At 53.6% G+C, this 20,026-nt stretch overlaps 2 long non-coding RNA genes across 3 annotated transcripts; both read left to right on the top strand.

The window, feature by feature from the left end:
• Positions 1-366: 366 nt before the first annotated feature.
• LOC135287431 (uncharacterized) lies at positions 367-3,930 on the top strand. Of its 2 annotated transcripts, XR_010351109.1 has the most exons (5): positions 367-768; positions 1,435-1,944; positions 2,251-2,364; positions 2,975-3,140; positions 3,629-3,930. It is a non-coding gene; the product is annotated as an uncharacterized LOC135287431 (long non-coding RNA). The 2 variants fall into 2 exon arrangements; XR_010351110.1 differs by lacking the exon at positions 367-768 and having other exon boundaries at positions 1,858-1,944; positions 2,248-2,364.
• An 8,071-nt stretch (positions 3,931-12,001) lies between these two features.
• Positions 12,002-13,116, top strand: LOC135287463 (uncharacterized). Its single transcript, XR_010351146.1, has 3 exons — positions 12,002-12,489; positions 12,599-12,671; positions 12,847-13,116. It is a non-coding gene; the product is annotated as an uncharacterized LOC135287463 (long non-coding RNA).
• The last annotated feature ends 6,910 nt before the right edge of the window (positions 13,117-20,026 follow it).

Genomic DNA, 20,026 nt, shown 5'->3' on the forward strand with positions numbered 1-20,026 from the left:
ACATTTGCATACCACACTCTAAATATTCAGTTCACTTAAAACAGCCTCATGTATAATACACTTTAAAATAAAACATTTTACTTCTCATAATAATCGGTTTTACAGCTTACAGGTTTAGGTATTAACATGCATCAGTCTTTTTACTTCTAGGAGTAGTGGTGACTTTTTAGTGAGGTTTGGCTTGTGTTTCTGTCAGTGCTTTTACAGGTCTTCTGTTCTGCCTTTCTTTGCAGGTGCATTTCCCTCATGCTTCCCCTGGGTCTCAGCAGCCGGGGCCTTTGGCTGCACATCTGGAGACGCCGTGCCCGGCACAGCAGGAAGGGATCCATGGCAGCCTCGCTGCCCCGCTGCTGCTTTCACGCCCTGCAGGGCTGTTTCCCAGCCTGGCCTGGATGCAGCTTCTGCCCAGCCCCTGCAGGAAGGCATTTGGCATCAGCTGACAGGCTGCCCAGCTACACCACAGGCCTGAGATCCCCTGCAATTTTCCAGTCGCCGGGTAGAACAGAAAGGGCACCAGTTTGGAGAAGGGAGGGCCCTGGCCTACCCAAAAAGTTTATAGGGATTTCCTGATTCTTAGCCATATCTTTGACAAGCATTCCCTCCTGAAGGCACCACCTCCCCAGTGGGGAACAGCCCCACCTGATCCATCTGTCCCTCTTCCTTTCTCCAGAAGTGGATGGAGACGCTGGGCAGTTTCTGGAGGAAGCAGTGGATCTGTGCCAGCCTCTGCTGCAGGAAGAGAGGCGATGCCAGGCACAGTCCCAGGAGGTAATTGCTGTGCCTCTGGGCCTGAGCCCTGCTGAGGCTTGAGCTGCCCTCTCTGCTGCCTGGAGTGCAGGCACAGCCCGGACAAGACTGGCACAGCCCAGGGGAATTATCTCGAGCAGGCTCGGGGCACTCGGGTACTGAGCAGTCCTGCTGGGGTCCCTCCGTGGGAGACACTTCCTGAAACCTGGGAGCAACTGCACGGGGTGCCTGTGGTGGGGAAAGGACAGAGAGAGATAGCAAGGCTCCAGCGTGTCCTTAGTGGGCTTAGCTGGGTCCCCTTAGGCTGTGGGAGCTGTCCCAGCAGATGGAGGAAGGGCGGCTGGGAGGACAGGCAGGAGGGAGTTTGCTAGGGATACTTGCAGCACTGCCTGCTGCAGTTCTTCCCAGGGATTAAAGGAGAGTTTTCTTTGTGTGACTGAGAGAATCCCCACGGGCCCTTGGCTGCTCCAGCCACATCTCCAGGGATGTTGCACAGGGCCTGCAAAGAGGATAGGGATTGACCATGAGCCTGCCCAGAGCTCTCCAGGCCCCTGAGCAGCTTTGGCCACGTCCATTCACATCTGGCTCCCATGGCCTTACCCAACCTACATGCAGTGCCCAGTTCCCTGAGGCAGAAGGGGATCCCAGCACATCATGGACATGGTTCTGATCTTTGCTAACTTCTAGATTGGGATCAAGACATGGATTATCTGGGAAACCTGTTGGATTATGGCTTGAAACTCATGGGAAATCCTGGAGGCAAGTGCTCAATGTATTTTTCCTGAGAGAATACACAGTGACCAAATGGCAAGAGCTCATATATTTGCCCTTTCACTTAAGATCATCTGAAGGTTGATGGAATACGGAAAATTTTGCCCTGCTCCCTTCTGGAGCCCTGAGTGATCCCACAGGATCACTGTCAGTGCGAGGAAGGAGCATTTAGCTGTCCATCTTCCTCCTGTGTGTAATGCCAGTGTGTCCTTCTGTGTGCTCTGTGCAGCCAGGGAGAAGAGCAGAGAGGGAAGGGGCCGGGCCCAGGGCTGTGCCCCGGGGCTGAGCCTTGTGGGCAGCCTGAGGATCTCCTGCAGTGCCACAGGAGCTCTTCTGTCCTGCCTTTCTTTGCAGCTGAATCTGCTGGTGAAGGTGGTGCAGCTTCCCAAGCCATGTCCAGGACGGAGCCTCTGGGAGATGCTGAGGGTAGGTCATGGCCTTTTCCTCTGGGAGAGCTGCCAGCTCAGAGCCCAAATCTGGGCCAGGGGGCATCGCTGCAGGTGCCAGCACAGAACCATGCACATGTGTGCCCTCACCCTGCACGATCCCCTCCCTGCTCCTGCAGCTCAGGCATGGCAGCTGTTTGGAAAGTGAGAGCCCTGGACCTGCTCCAAAAGCCATGATATTTTCTGAAACCTATCCCCATGTTGGATAAGCGTGACATCTGGAGATGCCACCACCCAAATCAGGAACTCTTCCATCTAATCCAGCTGTCCTTTTTCCTGTCAGAAGTGATGGACCAAAAATCTGTGCAGAAGGAGGCACATCCTGGAGGAAGCATTTCTCCATGGACAGCCCCTGTTGCTGGAAGGAAAGTGATGCCAGACACGGGCACGGGCACAGCAGGTAATTGCTGTGCTGGGCTCAGCCCTGGGTGGGGCTGTGTGGCAGCAGGTCTTCCCTGGCCCTGCAGCAGCCAAAGCTGGAGGCGCCTCGGCTTCCAGGCCTCTGGAGCTGGTTCAGAGCCCCGGGGAAACGGGACTGGTGCAGCAACGTCCCTCCCGCTGCAGCTGCTGCAGAGCTGGCCCTGAGTGCCCAGAGGCCCAAGGCACAGGAGCAGCCCCGAGCGGGAGCCCTGCCGCCAGCCCAGGGCCAGAGGCAGCCCTGGCTCCCGACTGAGCAGGGGCTGCGCTGGGTCCTGACAGGGCCTGAGCCTGTCCCCTGGGGCTGGGGGAGCTGTCACGGGGCAGGGAGGGCCAGGGGTGGCAGTGGCTGCTCAGGGATGGCTTTGGCCCGTGTCCCTGGCAGCAGCCACTGCCCAAGCAGCTGCGCTGCCCCCGGGCTCTCCTCCCGGCCTGCTGGGCTTTGTTGGGTGGCACAGCCTGTGCCCAGGGGCGGCAAGGTGCCTGCAGGCCCCAGCTCTGGGGGAAACAGACAACGTCCTGCCCGTATCCACCGTGCTGCCAGCTCAGCAGTGCAGCACAGCACAGGCTCACGTTCCCCATTGCTCCCACAGATGCAGCCGGCACCACAACACGTGTTCCCGATGCCCAGAAGGGCCTCGGAAGGGGCTTCTGTATGGGAACAGGCTGCTGGACAGGGTTACTGGCAGGCCTGCTTTGTTTGGACCTTATTCTCATATTGTGCTGTGTCAGAATCTGGTGTTACTGGAAGAAGAAACGGTGAGTGGACATCTTTCCCTGAAAGAGCTTCTTTTGAAAATCTAATGTAGACAGGAAGCATTCCCAGCGAGGTCGTAGTGGAGCTGTGGCCAGTCCATGGTTCTCCAAATAACTCTGCTGAGGGTTCTGCTGCTGCCCAGTGCTTCCATTGGCCTCTTAATTGCTGGGCCTTGTCCTGGGGGCCCGCTGGGGCTGCAGCCAGTGCTGGTTCCCACTGAGCCTGCCTGGCCAAGAGCAGCCCCAGGGGCACGGGGCAGAGGCAGAGGGAGGTGGGGAGGAGAATGAGCAGGGCCGAGATTGCCCTTGAGAGGCAGAGGCACTCTGGGGCCCGCTCCTGGCCAGGGACCCTGCCCAGAGCCGTCCCCTGTTGGCCTGTGCCAGCAGCTCCAGCCGTGCTGGGGAGCCTTGCCAGCTCTGGGCCCTGCTGTGCAGGAGGGTCCCTGTGTGCCACTGGCAGCTGGGGCCTCAGCCACCTCCTCTCTCCACAGGAGCACCTCTGGAACTTCACCAGACCGGCCAAAGGCCTCAGTCATGGAGAACTGGGCCTGTCATGCTGCATCTCCGTGCCAGTGTCTGTTGTCCCTTCCACAAGTGCATTACCAGCTTATAGCTGGAAATATGCCGCCACCACCACCCACCTCCCTCTCCGAAGGGACTGACCTTGCTCTCCATCCAGGACAGGAGGTGCAGCCCTCTAGCCTAGGAATGGATTGTTGAAAAAGTTATATTTACTTGTAAAAATTTTAAATGTTTATTAAAACCTTTATTAAAAGTATAACAAGAGACTGAATTGGGAAAATGTTATGGTTCCGGGTATAGAGGATTTTCCCACCACGTGCTCATCCACACAATGGAGGTTTCACCTTTTAACTCTTTTGCCCTTCTTAAAGTTCTGTCCATCAACTCCTTCTTTGATGTCCAGTGGTGGAGTTTACTTCCGTACATCTCGCTTGGAGGTCAGGTGCTGCTCTCGTAGCAAGGTGACCCTCTTAAATGTCCCAAACTCAGGTAACCCCATGATAAAAACACAAGAGGGGGTAAAACATATCTGTAAGTGTATAAATCTTCTCTTAACATGTATACATGATATTTATCCTTTAATTGTGAGAGTCAACTGTCACATTACTCATCTATCACAGGCTTGAGTCCAGCTTCAGCTCAGGTGTCTGTGTGCTACCACCAGCACTGGCGGAGCTGCTCGTCTGGGCACAGCCAGGCATGGGCAGGCAGCAGCTGGGCATGGGGCTCATCAGACCAAGAGCACTCTCATGTTATCTTTGTCTTTCATTTTGAAACATTTAGATATGTTTTTCCTTTGTAGCATTGAGGAGAGTTTTTCATAGAATACGGACACCAGATATTTGTTCCCCTTTCCTCCAACAGTTCTGTATTTGTCCAAGTAGTTTTACAGTCAGGGAAACCTAGAATCCTCTGACACTTTGGCAATAAAAAGTAAAATTGCTTTTAATTCTTAATGTTTAGTCTTACACAGGCTGGACAAGACCGGCATTGCTCATGGGAATTATCCCAAACAGGCTCAGGGCACTGGGGTTCTGAGCAGTCCTGCTGGGGTCCTTCCATGGGGGACACATCCTGAAACCCGGCAGTAACTGCATGGGGTGCCAATGGTGAGGACAGGACAGAGGGTAAGAGCAAGGCTCCAGTGTGTCCTTAGTGGGCCTGAGCCTGTCCCCTGGGGCTGGGGGAGCTGTCACGGGGCAGGGAGGGCCAGGGGTGGCAGTGGCTGCTCAGGGATGGCTTTGACCCGTGTCCCTGGCAGCAGCCACTGCCCAAGCAGCTGCGCTGCCCCCAGGCTCTCCTCCCGGCCTGCTGGGCTTTGTTGGGTGGCACAGCCTGTGCCAAGGGGTGGCAAGGTGCCTGCAGGCCCCAGCACTGGGGGAAACAGAGAACGTCCTGCCCATATCCACCTTGCTGCCAGCTCAGCAGTGCAGCACAGCATGAGCTCATGCTCCCCACAGATCTTGTAGAGGTTCAAAGCAAGACAGGAACACATGCCCTGATTCCACTTTGATGAATCCCAATGATTTTCTGCTTGCAGGATGGGCACAAGCAGTGCATGACAGGTATAGCAGAGCCGCTGTTCACTGTGTCACTTGCCATGGCCTCTTTCACAGTTGTATATTTCTCCCTTCATATATCCTGCCAAACACCTAAGGGAGAACTGGACCTCTAATCGCATCGCACATCTCCATGCCCATGCCCGATGTCCCTGTGCCAGCTGCTTTAACAGCTTGTTGCTGTGCAGATGCTGCCTCCAGCCAGACAAGGTCCTCTCCCCCTGAAGGCACTGGCCCTGCTCTCTGGCCCCTACTGAAGGTGGGCAGGGCTTGGCCCAGCTCTTCTCTTGCACTAAAGAGATGGAGCTGCCACCCCAGTGTCCGGGTGGTAGCAGCAGCAAAGCCCAGCCAGGATCAGCACAGGCTGAGCTGCGTGCCCAGGGGCAGCTGGGGATGGCCACGGTGTGGGCAGGCAGGAGCCAGGCAGGGGTTGCTGTGACCAGTGGCGGGTCCCCGAGGAGGATGGGGCAGCCCATGCTGAGCGTGCCTGGGCTGAGGGACCTTTCCTTCCATGGGACCATCTGGGCCTGGACCTCCTCCAGTGGCACGCCCAGGAAAAGAGGGAAGCCATCAAGAGCCTGTGAGTTACGCAGGGATGGGGTGCAGCTTCCTCCCTCCTTGGCTAGCGGGCGGATTAAAAGAGGCCTCTAGGGTTTGCGGCAAACAGGAGTGGGCAAACAGGGCCGTGGCATGTCTCTGAGTGGCAATTCACGGGGCAGTTTGCACAGGCAGGGCAAGCAGGCAGGGTTGCAGGTTTTCTTGCTAGGAAGGTTTACTGTGTGTTGTTTGCAGTGTTTCTGTTGGTTGCTTGGTTTTGGGGTTTCTGGTAGTAATGGTTTTTACACAATCAAAAACTGTAGTTAGTACAAGTGCATGTAACCAGATGGAACCCTCCAAAAAGGATGTGTCTGTCCTGACCCAGTCCTGTGCAGAGTGTTTGAGCTTAGCAGTGGTTTCAGGGGGCAGTGAGGAGAAAAGCTGCCTGAGGTGTGAACAGGTGAATTATGTCCTTTCACTGGTGGCCGAGCTTAGGGAGGAAATTTAAAGACTAAGGAGTATCAGGGAAAGTGAAAGGGAAATAGATTGGTGGAGTTCAGCCCTTCCATCCCTACGCGAGGCCCAGCAAGAGTCACAGGACTCCTATGCTGCAAACTGTCAGGCAAGAGAAGGACACCTGGTAGATGAAGGGGAGTGGAAATGGTCCCTGCATGGTGAGGTTATGATAAAAATTCCTCCCGACCCCTCTCCCATAGCCAGGGGCCACTTCAGAATAGATATGAGCCCCTGGATCTAGAGAGTCAGCCAAATTATTAAGAAGAAAATTATCTGCCCAGAGAGCCTCCCAATTATGATTAATCTGTAACATGGATTGCCACCTCTAACATCAAAAGGGAAAGAAGGGTAATGGTGGTGGGTGATTCCCTTCTGAGGGGAACAGAGGGCCCCATGTCAAGGGGACCCACCCCACAGAGAGGTCTGCTGCCTCCCTGGGGCCCAAGTGCAGGATATTCCTGAGGGAATTCCTGGGCTCATTCAGTCCTCTGATTATTATCCACTGTTGAAACTCCAGGCTGGAAGTGATGAGATTAAGAAGAGGAGTGTCAGGAAAATTGAAAGGGACCTCAGGGCACAGGGACAAGTGGTTGATAGGACAGGGACACAGGTAGTCTTTTCCTCAGTCCCTTTGGTGGCTAAGAAGAACAGTGAAAGGAATAGAAGTGCTCAAATTATTAACAAGTGGCTCAAGGGTTGGCGTTACCTGCAGAATTTTGAATTCTTTGATTATGGGGCAACTTTTACTGTACCTGGCCTGCTGGAACCAGATGGGCTCCATCTCTCTGTTAAGGGCAGAAGGTTTTTAGCTCATGAACAGGCAGGACTTGTTGAGAGGGCTTTAAACTAGGATTGAAGAGGGAAGGGGATGCAGCTGGGCTGACTGGAAGCAGGCCCAAGGGTGGTAAGCCTGAGTTAGGGGTGAAATCAGATGCAGCCCAGCTGAGGTGCATGGATACCAGTGCATGCAGCATGGGTAACAAACAGGAAGAGCTGGAGGCCATGGTCCAACAGCAGAGCTGTGGTGTAATTGCCATCAGGGAAATACGGTGGGATGACTCACATGGCTGGAGCACTGCATGAGATAGCCAGAAACTCTTCAGAAGAGACAGGAAAGGGAGCAGAGGTGAAGGGGTGGCCCTTTATATTAGGGAGGGCTTTGATGCTATTGATGTTGAAAGTAATGATGAAGTTGAATGCCTGTGGGTGAGAATTAGGGGGAAGGCCAACAAGGCTGACATCCTACTGGGAGTCTGTTATTGTCCACCCAGCTGGAAGAAGTGGTGGACAACTCATTCTATAAGCAGCTAGAGAATGTTTCTGGGTAATCAGCCTTTGTTCTTGTAGGTGGTTTCAATTTGCCAGATATCTGCTGGGAACTTAATGCAGAATAAAAAAGGCAGTCCAGGAAATTTTTAGAGTGTGTGGAGGACAACCTTTTGTCACAGCTAGTGGGTGGGCCCACCAGGGGAGGGACTGTGTTAGATCTGTTGTTTGCAAATAGAGATGGGCTGGTGGGAGATGTGGTGGTTGGAGGCTCCATGGGGCAGAGTGATCACGAGATTATAAAATTCTCAATATTTGGTGAAGTCAGGAGGAACATTAATAAGACTTTTATACTAGACTTTCGGAGAGCAGACTTTGGCCTATTTAGGAGGCTTATTCAAAGAGTTCCTTGGGAAGCAGCCCTTAAATGCAAGGGGGTTCAAGAAAAGTGGATGTGTTTCAAAACAGAGATCTTGGGGGCACAGGAACAGACCTTCCCTGTGTGCTGAAAGATGAGGCGACGAGGCAATCACCCAGCCTAGAGGGGGAGGGAGGTTTTGGGGACCTTAAGAATAAAAAGAGGATGAATCATGTTTGGAAGGAGGGTCAGGTCTCTCAAGAAGTATTTAAGAGGGCTTCTAGAGCATATATGAAAAAAATCAGGGAGGCCAAAGATCAGTTTGAACATAAAATGGCAACTTTTGTAAAGGATAATAAAAATGTTTTTACAAGTATATTTATGATAAAAGGAAGGGTAAGACCAACCTCTGTTCTATACTGGATGAAGGAGAGAACTTAGTAACTGCAGATGAGGAGAAGGCAGAAGTGCTTAACACCTTCTTTGCCTCAGTCTTCGGTGGGAAGACGGCTTGTCCCCAGGACAACTGTCCTCTTGGGTTGGTTGATGGTGCCAGGGAACAGAATGGTCCCCCCATTATCCAAGAGAAGGCAGTCAGAGAACTTCTGAGCTGCTTGGATGTTCATAATACATGGCACCAGATGGGATCCACCCCAGAGTGATGAGGGAACTGGCAGATGAGCTTGCCAAGCTGCTCTCCATCATTTACCAGCAGTCCTGGCTCACTCCTGAGGTTCCAGATGACTGGAAGCTGCCCAATGTGACGCCCATTCACAACAAGGGTGGGAAGGAGGATCCTGGTAATTACAGGTCAGTCAGTCTGACCTCAGTACCCAGGAAGAAAATGGAACAGTTTATACTGAGTGTCATCACCCAGCACTTACAGGATGGCCAGGGCATCAGACCCAGCCAGCAGGGGTTTAGGAGGGGTAGGTGGTGTTTGACCAACCTGGTCTCCTTTTATGACCAGGTGACCCTCCTGGTGGATGCAGGAAAGGCTGTGGATGTGTCTATTTGGACTCCAGCAAGGCCTTTGGCACTGTCTCCCACAGCACACTCCTGGAAAAGCTGCAGCCCAGGGCTGGGACAGGAGCACTCTGTGCTGGGTTCAGAACTGGCTGCATGGCCGGCCCAGAGAGTGCTGGTGAGCGCTGCTGCATCCAGCTGGCAGCCAGGCACCAGTGCTGTCCCTCAGGGCTCTGTGCTGGGGCCAGCTCTGTTCAATATTTTTATTGACCACATGGATGAGGGGATTGAGTCTTTCATTAGTAAATCTGCAGATGACACTGAGCTGGGAGTGTCTGTCCATCTGGTGGAAGGCAAGAGGGCTCTGTAGGGAGACTTGGAATGGTTGGATGGATGGGCAGAGTCCAGTCAGATGAAGTTTAATGACTCAACGTCCCATGTCCTGCATTTTGGTCACAATGACCCCCTGCAATGCCAGAGGCTGGAGATGGTGTGGCTGCACAGTGCCCAGACACAAAGGGACCTGGGGGTCCTGCTCGACAGCTGGCTGAACACGAGCCAGCAGTGTGCCCTGGTGGCCACGAAGGCCAATGGCTCCTGGCCTGGATCAGGAATGGTGTAGCCAGCAGCAGCAGGGAGGTCATTCTTCCCCTGCACTTGGCACTGGTGTACTTGCCATTCTTCCCCTGGACTGGCACCATACTTTGATTGCTGTGTCCAGTTCTGGGCTCCCCAATTTAGGAAGGACATGGAGGGGCTGGAGCGTGTCCAGAGAAGGGCAACAAGGCTGGTGAGGATTTTTGAACACAAATCCTGTGAGGAACGACTGAGGGAGCTGGAGTTGTTTATCCAGGAAAAGAGAAGACTCAGAGGCGACCTTATTGCACTCTACAACTTCCTGAAAGATGGTTGTAGTCAGGTGGGGTTGGTCTCTTTCTCCAGGCAACAACTGACAGAACCAGAGAACAGAGTCTTAAGCTGCACCAAGGGAAATAGAGGTTGGATGTTAGAAACATTTTCTTTACAGAAAGGGTGATAAATTATTGGATTGGATTGCCTGGGCAGGTGGTAGAGTCATCGTCCCTGGATATGTTTTAAAAAAGACTAGTTGTGGCACTCGTTGCCATGGTTTAGTTGAGGTGCTGTTAGGGCTGGGTTGGATTCAGTATTCTTGAAGGTCTCTTCCAACCCAGTAATTCTGTTATTCTGTCATTCTGTGATTCTGTAACTCGATGATTCCAATGTGTCCCTCCCATCTCAGCCCCTTATGCAATTCTCACCCTTTGGCTCAGCCTCTGTGTCCCCTCAAGATGCTGGCAGACCTGTTTGGGGACAGGGCAGGAGCGAGGCAGCCCCAGCGTTCCCCTGTGTGTGACACCCCAGCGGTGACAGCCCCAGCGTTCCCCTGTCTGTGACACCCCAGCGGTGACAGCCCCAGCGTTCCCCTGTGTGTGACACCCCAGCACTGACAGCCCCAGCGTTCCCCTGTGTGTGACACCCCAGCAGTGACAGCCCCAGCGCTCCCTTGTGTGTGACACCCCAGCGGTGACAGCCCCAGCGTTCCCCTGTCTGTGACACCCCAGCAGTGACAGCCCCAGTGTTCCCCTCTGTGTGACACCCCAGCAGTGACAGCCCCAGCGTTCCCCTGTGTGTGACACCCCAGCGGTGACAACCCCAGCATTCCCCTGTGTGTGACACCCCAGCGGTGACAACCCCAGCGTTCCCCTGTCTGTGACACCCCAGCAGTGACAGCCCCAGCATTCCCCTGTCTGTGACACCCCAGCAGTGACAGCCCCAGCGTTCCCCTGTGTGTGACACCCCAGCAGTGACAGCCCCAACGTTCCCTCCCTGCGGACGCTCCAAGGGAAGCGTCCAGAGCCGCGTCCAGTCCATGGAACTGAGCGGCCACTGCCCAGCCCGGCCTGGGCTGATGTGGATTCCTCTGCACACAGCTCAGGGAAGGTCCCCCTGGCTACCTGCACAGTGCCACAGACAAGTGTCAGACACAGATACAAAGCTCTGTCCAAGGCTGACAGGGGGAGTTCATTAAAAATACCACATAAACCTAAAACCAAACCAAAAGAAAACAAACAACAACAACAACAAAACAAAACAAACAAACAAACAAAAAACCCTAAAAAAACCCCAAACAAAACCACACCAAAACAAAAAAAACCCCACAACCAAACAAAACACCACCACCCCTACAAAACCAAAAAAAAACCAAAAAAACCAATAACAAAGAAGAAAACAATAAAAACAAACAAACCAAAATAGAATAAAAAACCAAAACAAACATAAGAAAAAACAAAAGAAGAAAAACCAAAAGAAGGAAAGGAAAACACCACCCCACAAGAGCTGTTCCATCCTTCACTTTTCAGACCTTCACTCACACAAGACCTGGCTGCAAAAAATGAGAATTTATTGGGCACATTTACAGCAAAAGCAGATTTAAGACAGGTTTTCAGCAGAACTGTTCTCAGCTGAGCCAAAAAGGCCCCTTTGGCAGCTGCAGGGCCATTGCAAATGCAGAGCCTCAGTCCACAGGGCAGAAAAGAGCTTTGAGTTCCCCTCCCATGACACCAAATCCTGTTCCCAGGCTGCTTCACACACAGGATTCTTCTGGAGGACTGTGCAAAGCTGAGAGTGGGCTCTGGCTTCTCCATGTTGTGTCTCCTAAAGCTGCCTGGGAGAAGAAATTTTGGGTCAGCTCAGCTGGCACAATCCCTCCTGGCACAGGCACAGCGCTGGGAAGGGCTTTGCTTGCCGAGGCTTTGCTGCAGCCAAGGAAAGCTCCTGGCTCAGGGTCACCTTTGCTGCTCAGCCAGAGCCCCGAGTGCCCCAGCAGCAGCAGCAGAGAATGGCAGCATTGCCAAGGGCTGGGACAGGAGGGGGAGATTTCCCCCTGGAGAGAGGCTCCTATTCCAGTTTTTGCATTCAGGCAGCTGCAGATGCCTCAGCTTTGGCTGCACAGCAGCTGGAAATGCAAGTCCAGGAGCTCTGTTCATGGCCAGCCCCAGCAGGTGACAACAAGGACAGGGCCCTGGCACAGTGACATTTGCAGGCAGCGCCTTCAGCAAGCGCTGGGGGCTGGGACTGTGTGCAGAAAATGCCCTGGAGGTCTCTGCAGTCAGGGCAAAGGAACAAAGTTTCAGTTGTGGCCTGGTTAGGGAGCACCAAAATGGATTGTTTTCCATTGCCGGGTGTTCCAAGAGCCCCAGAGGAGAGCTCAGGGGGCCAAGGAATGGAGAGCGGGGACTGTGCAGGAGCTTCATTGGTATCAGTCCAGCTGCCCTTTTTTCCTTATATGTACTCCCCTAGAATGTTCTCCCCTCTCCTGTCCCCCATTGGTCCTGGTTTACCGCAATGCTCTGCCCCTGTTACCTCATTGGTTCCCCAGTTGGCTGCCCCTCCTCTGCACCACCTGTGCTCAGTTCCCATTGGCCCTTGGCCCTCAGACCCGCCCCTTTCCCCCCTTACCAAACCCTGTGTGCTCAGCCCCATTTTGTCTCTGTCCCTGGACCCTCTACATTGCAATAAACTGCGTTTGGAGCTCTGCACAAAGAGCCGTCTCTGGCCTTGTCCATCAGCAGGTTAAGCAAGCGTGCTCCGGGCTCTAGGAGTGCAGGTTGCTCACAGGGGCTCGTTGTGGATGTGCCGCAACACTGGAGATGGACATGGGCAGGAGGAACCCCTTAACCCAGTGTGCTCATACATTGTATTTTCCCCCAAACCAGGATTTCTCATTCCCAAACCTTGGGTGGATGGAGGCTGCCAGGAAGAGGAAGATGCCCCAGGACACCCCGTCAGGTGAGGAGGAAGTCAGTGCCTCTTTCCTCCTGTCTCTTGCTCCAGCCCAGCATGGCCCCTGGCTGAAGGACAACCCCTCTGCCAACGCCATCTTGGGATGCACTGGGGGGATCTTCTTCCATTTCCCTGTGGCATGGAGGCAAATCTCATCCTCTCCTTGTTCTGCCTTCCCCAGAGACCAGGGAGGACAAATCTCTGCGGCAGAACCTTGTGGAAGAGGCCATTTTGAGCAACGCCACAGGGCAGGAATCCAACGGGGAGGAAAAGCCACTGAGATCCCCCAGGAGGAGGGCCTGCAAACCCAACCCAGGGTGCTGTGAGGAGGAAAGACCCACCCTGAGGCAGGAAGGTGGACAGAGCTTCAGCCAGGGATCAAAGCTGGTGGCCCATGGGCAGCTTCATGGTGGGGAGAAGCCCTACAAGTGCTTGGAGTGTGGGAAGAGCTTCAGGCAGAGCTCACACCTGATCAGCCACCAGATGATCCACACTGGGGAATGGGCCTACGAGTGTGGGGAGTGTGGGAAGGGCCTCAGGTGCAGCTCAGAACTCGTCAGGCATGAACGCATCCACACTGGGGAAAGGCCCTATGAGTGTCCCCATTGTCTGAAGAGGTTTCAGACCAGCTCCAGTCTCCTGCGCCACCAGTGGATTCACACAGAGGAGCGGCCCTTCTGCTGCCCCAACTGTGGGAAGGGCTTCAAGCACAACTCCAACCTCATCAGGCACCGGCGCATCCACACCGGGGAGAGGCCCTACGAGTGTCCCCGGTGTGGGAAGAGCTTCACCCAGAGCTCCAACTTGACCAGACACCAACGAAGGCACCGGTAAGGGAAGCCGTGCAAATGTCCCAACTGCAGGAAGAGCTTCTTGCACTTCTTCAGCTTCATCCACCATTGGAGAACCCACACTGGGAAGAGCCCTGGTGATCTATGTTCACTGTGATCCATGCTCGGAAACACCTGTCTGTATTCCTGCCCCTGCCAATGGCATGATGTGGGATTGAAGAACATGAAGGTCTGGCCATGGCCATGTCATTACATTCACTCCCACCTCGGGTCATTGCCAGGGACAGGGAAAGGGATTCTCTCTCTCTGCCTGAGGACAAGAGTGTCCTTTCCAGGCAGGATGAAATACTAGGCCCAGAAGAGCCAGGGATTTGTGTTGTAGTTTTCCATGTAAATAATTTTTCTTATCTTTCTTATCCCTTCTGTTATTAATATTGTTTCTGTTCCTGTTTGTTTTTTATCTTGTTGATGTTCCCAGTAAATTGTTCTTATCCCAGCCCAGGATCTATGCATTTTGTGCTTTCCATGGGAGGTGGGAGGGCAGCCAACAGCAGCGCGGTTTTAGTGGGAGCAGGACATTGGGGAAACCCATTCCTAAACCCTGGCCCGTGGAATCCAAGCATCCCAGCTGGTCCCAGCCCTGGTGGCCATGGCAACAGCCTTGGGAGCGGGTCCCTGGCTGAGGCTGTGGGAACCTCTTCCCTCTGGTGCCGAGGGACAGGACTGGAGGGAACGGCTGCAGCCGGGGCAGGCTGAGGTTGGATCTCAGGAAAAGGTTTTTCCCCAGAGGCTGCTGGGGCAGTGTCCAGGCTCCCCAGGGAAGGCTCCCAGCTCCAGGGCTCTCTGAGCTCCAGCAGTGTTTGGCCAGCGCTGCCAGGCCCAGGCTGGCATTGTTGGGGTGTCCTGTGCAGGGCCAGCAGTTAGACTCCAGGATCCTGATGGGCCCCTCCCAGCTCAGCCAATTCTGTGGATCTGGGATCCCATGACCCTGGGGATGGGAGTGCCAATGGTTGCCATGGCAACGGGCTCTGGCTGCAGGCCTGAGCTGGTGTCCATGGCAACCACCCCTGGCATGGCGTCTGCATGGAGCTGCTGAGGGACTGAGCATGGCAACAGGGGGCTGGGGATGGTTGCCATGGAAACTGACCATAGCAACAGGGGGCTGGGGATGGTTGCCATGGAAACTGACCATAGCAACAAGGGGCTGGGGATGGTAGCCATGGAAACTGACCATAGCAACAGGGGACTGGTGATGGTTGCCATGGAAACTGACCATAGCAACTGGGGGCTGGGGATGGCTACCATGGGAACTGACCATAGCAACAAGGGGGCTGGGGATGGTTGCCATGGAAACTGACCATAGCAACAGGGGGCTGGGGATGGTTGCCATGGAAACTGACCATAGCAACAGGGGACTGGTGATGGTTGCCATGGAAACTGACCATAGCAACTGGGGGCTGGGGATGGCTGCCATGGAAACTGACCATAGCAACAGGGGGCTGGGGATGGCTACCATGGAAACTGACCATAGCAACAGGGGGCTGGGGATGGTTGCCATGGAAACTGACTATAGCAACAAGGGGCTGGGGATGGTTGCCGTGGAAACTGACCATAGCAACAGGGGGCTGGGGATGGTTGCCATGGAAACTGACTATAGCAACAAGGGGCTGGGGATGGTTGCCATGGAAACTGACCATAGCAACGGGGGGCTGGGGATGGTTGCCATGGAAACTGATCATAGCAACAAGGGGGCTGGGGATGGTTGCCATGGAAGCTGACCATAGCAACAGGGGGCTGGGAATGGTTGCCATGGAAACTGACCATAGCAACAGGGGGCTGGGGATGGTTGCCATGGAAACTGACCATAGCAACAGGGGCCTGGTGATGGTTGCCATGGAAACTGATCATAGCAACTGGGGGCTGGGGATGGCTGCCATGGAAACTGACCATAGCAACAGGGGGCTGGGGATGGTTGCCATGGAAACTGACTATAGCAACAAGGGGCTGGGGATGGTTGCCATGGAAACCGACCATAGCAACAGGGGGCTGGGGATGGTTGCCATGGAAACTGACTATAGCAACAAGGGGCTGGGGATGGTTGCCATGGAAACTGACCATAGCAACAGGGGGCTGGGAATGGTTGCCATGGAAACTGACCATAGCAAGAGGGGGCTGGGAGTGGTTGCCATGGAAATTTACCATAGCAATGGGGGGCTCGGAATGGTTGCCATGGAAACTGACCATAGCAATGGGGGGCTGGTGATGGTTGCCATGGAAACTGACCATAGCAACAGGGGCCTGGGGTGGTTGCCATGGAAACTGACCATAGCAACGGGGGGCTGGGGATGGTTGCCATGGAAACTGACCATAGCAACAAGGGGGCTGGGGATGGTTGCCATGGAAGCTGACCATAGCAACAGGGGGCTGGGGATGGTTGCCATGGAAACTGACCACAGCAACAGGGCGCTAGTGATTGTTGCCATTGAAACTGACCGTAGCCACAAGGGACTGGGGTGGTTGCCATGGAAACTGACCATAGCAACAGGGTGCTGGGGATGGTTGCCATGGAAACTGACCGTAGAAACAGGGGGCTGGGGATGGTTGCTATGGAAACTGACCACAGCAACAGGGGGCTGGGGATGGTTGCCACGGAAACTGACCATAGCAACGGGGGGCTGGGGATGGTTGCCTTCTAAGGATCAGATTTGTCACAGGCCCTCAGAGGGGTTCCATGGGGACGTTCCAAGAATCTCCGGGCTGTTCAAGAGCTGGAATGTCACAGGCAGAGACTGGGGCTCCATGGACACCTCCCAGGGGTTTCTGGGGATGGTAAAGAGCCCTGTGGGCAGAGGCAGTCACAGCCATTCCATGGTGACATCCCAGGGCACCTTGGGCTGCAAAGGCACCGATCTGTCACGGGTACTCACAGGTGCTCCGTGGTGACATCCCAGGAGTCCCCAGGCTGTCAAAGAGCCGGGATGTCCCAGACACTCACAGGGGTTCCTGTCATGGGCACAGTGGGAGCTTCAGGCAAAGTTTATTGGAGAAGATCCTTTTGGGTCTCGAGGTGCAGAAAGGACCCCCAATAGCCCCCACAGATCCCCAAATGTCACCGCTGAGTCAGAGATGACACAGACTCAGATCAGAAGACTAAGGGCTAAAAGGCACCCATTTATTCAATCTTCTTCTTTTAGACCTTGGTTTGCTACAGGTGGACCTCAGTGCTCATTTAATCAACACATTCCATATGCTTGGCTAATGAAGACAACACCCATCAGTAGACAACTTTATGGAAAAAACAACTTATTACAAACATTGTTGGGGCACCAGTTATTGATGTTTGTTTTACGTTGGAGCCTTCTGGGGGCTCTCTGGATGGGGAAAACACTCATTCGGTGCCAGGGAAAAGGAGACTCATGGGACTTTTTTGGTCTTCAGCTTCTTGTTTGTTCTTATCTTACGTAAAGTTTTGCATGCTGTGCACACCAGGCTCAGTGGGATGGAAAATGTACAGTTTCAAGGTCTTTCAAAGTTGTCTCATCCAATTAACTCTTAAAATGTACATTATTTCTACTTATCTACCAAGAACTCATCCCTTGACTGTCCACCTAACCTCTGCACTGTGCTTTCCTTGACCAATCACCCTGTGCCACCAATACTGCAGAAAATGGAGTAGATGAAGAGGAAGAAGAAGACAGGGATTACACCAAAATTCCTTCTTCTTGCTTCCTATCTGCACCATACTAAAAATCCCAAAACCTAAATTTCTCAACCAAGTGACATACTATACTACTCTCTATTACCTATTTCACACTGGCAAATTCTCATATATCTCAAAGTCTTGGAAGTCCTCTCCATGGGTGAAGGTTAAAGGCAGTGTTTCTCTGGGGGGCAGGACCCCTTATAGCAGACAGAGAAATATTCCCTGTGCCCTGGATTCTCACACATTTAACCTAAAAACCTTGAACCATTGAGATGCTAAGTTACCCAAAAATATTCAAGATAAGCAGGATTAGAAGGAGAAGAATTAGAGAAAAACAGAAAGACAGACACGCACTTAGGAACAAATTGCTTGGGTTCCAGCATCACTGACAGAGAAACCCCAGCGCAAGGCAGGATCCAGAGCAGAGGCTGGCCTCGTGCTCTGGCTGTGAACCCCCTGGGCCTTCATGGGCCCGCCCCTGGGGTGGGACTGCCAGTGGCTTGTCCAGTCAGTCAGGGAAGGTACCATATTTTAGTGTGTGATTGATTGGCAGCTGGGACAATCAGAGCTGGTTAGCACAGCCCCTGCTGTGTGATTGACAGCTCTGTCAGGGCTGGGGGCGGGGCTCTGTCCCACCACAAACCAAGGCCTGACCCGGGCCTGGCCCCACAAGGGCATTCCGAGCATCCCAAGGTGTCTTGGGACATCTATCTCATCCAGCCTCTGACAGCAACCATGGGGACACTATGGAACCTCGTGGAACCAAGGGGCCCTTGTGACACTCTGGTGCCTCATGGAATCAAGGAGACCATTGTGGAACTCAAGGGCTCCAAGGAACCAAGGGTCCATGGTGACCTTGTGGAGCCCACAGTGTCACGGGGGAGCCCTTGAGACACAGCGAGGGTGCATGGAGCCAAGAGGCCATGGTGACACATCAGGGCTTTGTGGAACCATTGCAAGGCCTCATGGGAGGACGGGGCCATTGTGACACTGCAGAAGCAAGGGGAACATTGTGACGCTCCAGGGCCTCATGGAACCAAGGAGACCATTGTGACACTGTGGGGTCCCATGAAACCAAGGGAACAGGGAATAGGTCTGGCTGGCTGGGCCTCCTGGGGCCACCTGACAGTCCCAGCTGACCTTGGCATGTCGAGGGCTGCTTCTCATCTGCCCCTGAAGCACTGGGGCTCCGGGCTTTCCTTCCTACTGGAGAGAACTGTCCTTGTCCTCCAGGGGCCCATTGCCAAAACTGGGATTCCTCCTTTGAATTTCTTTACATGCAAAGATTGTTCCCAGATGAAATCTGCCAGGACAGACAGATCTGGCTGCCTTGGCTAACCGGAGGGCACCTTTCATCTGCCTTTGAAACACTGGCACCATGTGCTTTTCTTTTTGATGGGAAAAAACCATCCATCTTGACCAGGCACCCATAGCCAAAATTGGGCATCTGCCTCCAGAATTCCCTATATCCAAGTATAGCTCCTAGACAAAAGCTGCCAGGACTGACAAGTTTGGCTGGCCTTGGCTTCCTGAGGGCTGGCACTCATCTACCTCTGAAACACTGGGGCTCTGTGCTTTCCTTCCTAATGGAAAGAATTCTTCTTCCTGTCCAGGCCTCCACAGCCAAAATTGAGATTCCTTCTCCAAAATGCCCTATGTCCAAGGATAGTCCCTAGACAAAAGGTGCCAAAAGAGACAGGTCTGGCTGGTTTGGCCTAAGGGTGGCCACCTCTCATCTTCTTCCAGAACACTTGGAATTCACACTTTCTTTCCTATAAGAAAAAAAACATCCATGTTGACCAGGTGCCCCTGTCCAAAACTGGGATTCCACCTCCAAAACTCTGTACATCAAGGATTGCTCCCAAGTGAAAGTTTCCAGGACAGACAGGTCTGGCTGCCCTTGGCCTCTTGGGAGCTCCCTCTCACCTGCTTTCCAAACACTGGGGCTCTGTGCTTTCCTTCCAATGGAAAAGAACTGTTCTTCTTCTCAAAGTGTCTGTGGTCAAAATTGAGATTCCTCCTCCCAAATTGAATATATCCAAGCATTCTGCCATGACAAAAGCTGCAGTACAAACAGGTCTGGATGGCTTGGCCGCCCAGGAGCCACCTCTTTCCTCTTCTGCCTTTGAAACACTCAGGCTCGGAGCTTTCCCTTCTATGAAAAAGAACCGTCCCACTTATCTACACAGAAGTGGCCGAAATTGGGATTCCACCTCCAAAATTCCCTATGTCCAAGGGTTGCTTTCAGACAAAAGTTACCAGGACACAGAGAGGTCTGGCTGGTCTAGGCCTCTGATGACTGCCTTTCATCTGCCCCTGAAACAACAATGTTCTATGATTTTCTTCCAATGGTAAAGAACCGTCCTTCTCCTCTGGGCATCCATGTCTGAAATTGGGATTGCACCTCTAAAATTCTGTATATCCAAGGGTTGCTCCCAGGCAAAATCTGCCAGTACCGCCAAGTCTGGTTGGCCTTGGCCTCTGGTGACTGTCCCTGTGACACTGGGGCTGGGTTCTTTCCTTCCCATGGAGATCTCTGGGACATTGTGGGCCCTCATGAAACCCAGGAGATCATTTTAGCACCACTGGAGCCCATGGAACCAAGGGGCCATGGTGACACAGCGGGGCTTCATGGAACCCAGAGACCATTGTGACTCTGTGGGGCCTGATGGAACCATGGAGACCGTTAGGACCCTTCAGGGCCTCGTGTCACCAAGCTGGCATTATGGCACCTCAGGGCCTCATGGAAGCAAGAGACCATTGGGACGCTGTGGGGCCCCATGGAACCGGGGGAACATGGAACAGGTCTGGCTGGCGTGGCTTCCCAGGGGCCACCTGACAGGTCTGGCTGATCTTGGGATGTCAAG

Source organism: Passer domesticus, chromosome 29 (genome assembly GCF_036417665.1).
Source record: "Passer domesticus isolate bPasDom1 chromosome 29, bPasDom1.hap1, whole genome shotgun sequence".
In the NCBI taxonomy this organism is placed as follows: Eukaryota; Metazoa; Chordata; class Aves; order Passeriformes; family Passeridae; genus Passer; species Passer domesticus.